Source organism: Mustela putorius, unplaced genomic scaffold (genome assembly GCF_011764305.1).
Source record: "Mustela putorius furo isolate JIRA1106 unplaced genomic scaffold, ASM1176430v1.1 tig00003983_pilon_pilon_pilon, whole genome shotgun sequence".
NCBI classification, from domain to species: Eukaryota; Metazoa; Chordata; class Mammalia; order Carnivora; family Mustelidae; genus Mustela; species Mustela putorius.
Genome location: NW_025422123.1, coordinates 10101501 through 10106078, shown reverse-complemented (window position 1 = coordinate 10106078; position 4578 = coordinate 10101501). Strand labels below are relative to the sequence as shown.

At 50.9% G+C, this 4578-nt stretch overlaps 1 pseudogene; it reads left to right on the top strand.

Moving 5' to 3' along the window:
• The first annotated feature begins 2599 nt into the window (after window positions 1-2599).
• On the top strand, window positions 2600-3339 carry LOC101677425 (annotated as a pseudogene).
• Window positions 3340-4578: the final 1239 nt, after the last annotated feature.

The following is a 4578-nucleotide window of genomic DNA, read 5'->3' as shown; positions in this document are numbered from 1 at the left end:
CATTGCTAGCATATACAAATAAGAGAGATTTTTGTGTCTTGATATTTTGTCCTGTAACTTTACAGAATTAGGGAACTGGCTGTTATCATTTCTGTTGATTCTTTAGGAAGCTCTCTATATAAGATGATGCCATCTCTGGTCTCTGAATAGACCTAGTTCTACTGATTCCTTTCACATGTGGATTCCCTATTTCTTGCCTTATTGTTCTGGATAGAACTTTCAGTACAGGGGCACCTGGGTGGCTCAGTGGGTTAAAGCCTCTGCCTTCAGCTCAGGTCATGATCTCAGGGTCCTGGGATCGAGCCCCTCATCGAGCTCTCTGCTCGGCAGGGAGCCTGCTTCTCCTTCTCTCTTCTGCCTGCCTCTCTGCCTACTTGTGATCTCTGTCTGTCAAATAAATAAATAAAATCTTAAAAAAAAAAAAAAAAAGAACTTTCAGTACAATACTGAGCAAGGAGTGAAAGCCAGCATGATGGACTTGTTTGTGATTTCAGAGTAGAGCTGTCAGTCCTCAAAATTAAGCATGATGTTTGATTAGGGTTAGGGTAGCATTAGGGTTAGGAGTTAGGGTTAGGGTCCTGTGCTGTACAGAGCCCATTCTTCTCTGCCAACCAGCAGAGTGATCTTTTTCAGAACATACCTTTGATCCTGTCTGTGACCTACTCCCCAGCTGCCTGTCCTCTCCAGCCTCACCTCTCCCACCACAGCCCTCCATTTGTGGGCCTCCCAGGTATGTGGCCATCCCACATGTACCGCGGGCCTGACTCCAAGCCTTTACATGCTCTCTGCCCTCTGCCAGGAACACTCTTCTGCCCCACCTGCTTCATATCTGGCTTGTTCCCCTGTTGGCTGGACCTTGACTTGCTCCCTGGTGACCTGACTCATGTCTGCTGTGTATGTGGCCTTGTCTCCTATTTAAATGTAGTGCCCACTTTCCCTGTGCAAGTGATATATTAACCTGCCAGGTATGGGGCAGACACAGGGAAGTAGCCTTAGTGCCCCTGTAAAAAAATCAGTCTCAGGGTGTGGGTGGCTCAGTTTTTAAGCATCTGGCTTTGGCTCAGGTCATGATCCTGGGGTCCTGGGATGGAACCCCACCATGTCAGGCTCCCAGCTCAGTGGGGAACATGCTTCTCCCTCTCCCACTCCCCCTGCTTGTGTTCCCTCTCTAGCTGTCTCTCTCTGTCAAATAAATAAATAAAGCCCTAAAAAAATCAGTCTCAGAGGGGCTTACCACCCATGTTGACAGCGGGGTACCTTCTGTCCCCACAGGTAGTCCCCTCAAAGAGACAAGACTTCCAGCTTCTTGGGGCCAGGGAAATGTAGACCTGGACCTGGAAACTTACACTCTTGGATTCACGGCTGGGGCCTAAGCCCCCTCCTCTTTTCCCTTCCCTGCCCCCTGCAGCAAGAGGCCCAGTAGCCTTCAAGGGAGGACCCCAGAGGGGGTGGAGACAGTCTATGAGGGCCAGCGACAGCTCAGTCAAAGCAAAGTGGGGCAGAAAGCCAGCCCTGATAATTCTAGACAGTCTGTAGGCCATAGAAAGGAGGGCTGTGTGCTCCAAAGGTGCTCCAGTCCTGGCAGGTGGGGACAGGACCTGCAGAGGGTCGGCCAGGGGAGGCACCTGCAGGGTTTGCCTGGGAGCTCGGCACATGGGGGTTGTTCCTGGCTCCAGCATGCTGACTCTGGGACTGGTTCCCCACCTTTGAAGCCTCAGGCTCCCCTTTCTATAATGGGATGCTGATGACCCCCATCTCTGGGAGCAGAAGGTAGGGAGGCCCACAAGCAGACTGTTGGGTCCCCAATGTTGGGTCCCCCAATAATAGGTCTGTGATTAAAGGAGTGAGACTGATACACAGTGAAGGTCAAGCAAAGCTTTATTTCTCACCAAGCATCAAGAATTAAACCGACCGTCAAATGGACCGGTCGGGGCCGCCCCTTACAGAGAGGGCAACCTCTCTCTGTTTCACAGACTAACCTTTATTGAACAAAGGCCTGGCCTTTGGGCCTGGCCACGAAATGTGGTGGCCAGTGAAATTGTAACACACAGAGAAAGCTGCACAGTCATGCTAGGTGACCAATTGAATTACAATTTACCCTAGTGGACATTTGAACCAGCCTATCACTTTGGTCAGAATTGGTGCCCAAAAGGTACCCAAAGGGTAGGGCTCATACTCCTTGGTAGCTAGGAGACAGTATGCACCCCCACTGATTGAATGTCTCCACCTGACCTGACCCACCCTTGTGTTTGGGCTTTGTTACCTGGGACTGGTTTCCAGGACTTGTTTTTAAGTAAGTTTCCCTGGGAGGGGGGACAGGGTCAACTTAAGTTTTACAGCAAAATGGCAGTTCAGCCGGGGTGGGGCCGCTCTGGCTAAATAGGCCCTTATAAGACTTGCTCAGGACAGGCTGTGGGAGTGGCTGTTGCTTAAAGTGACCCAGGGCCGGCCTCCTTGAAGAAGATGCACATGTCCTTGGCCCCCAGCTTCAGGGTCCTGCTGCCAGCCTCTCCCAGTGACCCTCCTCCCACCTTGTCCCTCGTCCCTGTAGATAGGTGGTCTTCCTGAGCTCTTCCTGTAGAGGGGACAGAAGCCCATCATGGTAGGGCACAAGGTCACCTACTAGGTCTTCACCGACCAGCGGGCTGCCAGGCCTGTGTGGCCCCTGGGAGGGCTGGAGGGTGGTGGTCCTTGAGGTCTCCTGTGATCCCCGCAATGGCAGGATGTGTCCATGTAGTGCGTGGCCTTGGTCCACCAATTCTGTGAGCAGCACTTCCTCTGTGAGGTGGACGACCTGGTATGTGCGGATGTAAACATGAAGTTCTGTGACCATGTGGGCATGGAGATCCTGTCCTCCCTCTTTGGTACCCTGCACCCCAGTTTCTACCAGGTAGATCATGAAAACTTCAGTTACCAGTGCCAGTCACAGTCCCAGGCCCACATCCCCAGGGACCAGGGTGATGTTTACTACATTGGGGCCTTTTTTAGGGGCTTGGTGGTGGAGGTTCACAGACTGACCTTGGCCTGTCAAGGTGATGGGGGTCAACCTGGCCAGTGGGATCAAGGTTGTGTGGCATGATGAGAGCCACTTGAACAGGTACCTGCTGGACCACAAGCCCATCAAGGTGCTATCCCCAGAGGACCTGTGGGACCTGTGGTAGCTGGGCGAAGCTGAGATTGGATTTGTGCCCAAGAATTACCAGGGCATCTGGGACACATGAGGGGATGTCCCAGGAGGACCTGTGGGATCCGAGGCTGCTGGGCTGCCCTTCCCAGCCCTTCATGAAGAAGCTGAGATTCATGGCCATGCCCAAGAACCACCAGGACATCTGGGACTAAAAGGGGCTGTCCCCGTCTCCATCGGGGATGCTGTCCTGAGCAGAGCTGTCAGAGCGGGTTCCTACTTCTGTCCTTGAGGAAGACTGTGGAGCCCAGCCCTGCCTATATGGGCATGTCAAGGGCCCCCAGCTGCACCCGCACACAGGAGGCCTGCCTGGGGACACAAGATCCTCTGTTCATGGTCACTACATTCTGATAACTACTGGGTCATTTGCAGCTATGAACGGTTCCAGTTTTATGTCGGATGTTTTTCTCTGAAAAAACGTCCTTAAAAAGAACAAACGAGGGAAAAGGTTTTCTTCCTGGTTCTAGACAGACACTGCCTGGGGGGCTGGGAGTGGTCCTGCAGGATCCTTGGAGCCAGGATGGCCTCTGTCCGGGTCTTCCCCTCTAGTCCCTGCACCTTGCCACTGTGATGGGGCTTCAGGGTCAGGGCTGAACTGAGCTACCTCTCAGACCTCCAGTCCCCTGACTACCAGAGAACTTGGCTGTGGCCTCTAGCTCAGCCTCCAGGAGCACGGAGCCCTCTGGGTTATGTACGGTTTCAGCCTTGGTTTTATTTTTTATTTTTTAATTTAATTTAATTTTTCAAGTTTAAATTCATTAGCCAACATATAGTACATTGGTAGATTTTAATATAGTGTTCAGTGATTCATTAATTGCCTGTAACACTTAGTGCTCATCACATCATGTGCCCTCCTTGATACCTGTCACCCAGCTACCCCATCCCCCTTCCCTTCTGTACCCCTTAGTTTGGTTCCCAGAGTCCAGAGTATCTCATGGTTTGTCTCCTTCTCTCACTTCCCATTCAGTTTTCCCTCCCTTCCCCTGTGGTCCTCCACTCTATTTGGTATGTTCCACGTATGAGTGAAACCATATGATAATTGTCTTTCTCTGTTTGCCTTATCTCTCTCAGCATGATCCCCTCCAGTTCCACATATGTTGATGCAAATGGTGGGTATTCATCCCTTCTGATGGCTGAATAATATTCCATTGTATGTGGAATATTCATTTATTCCACATTTCATTATTCATTCTTTATTCATTCATCTGTTGAAGGACATCCAGGCTCTTTCCACAATTTGGCTATTGGGGACATTGCTGCTGTGAACATTGGGGTGCAGGTGGCCCTTCTTCTCACTACATCTGTATCATTGGGGTAAATACCCAGGAGTGCAATTGCTGGGTTGTAGGGCAGCTTTATTTTCAACTTCTTTTTTTTTTTTTTTTTTTAAGATT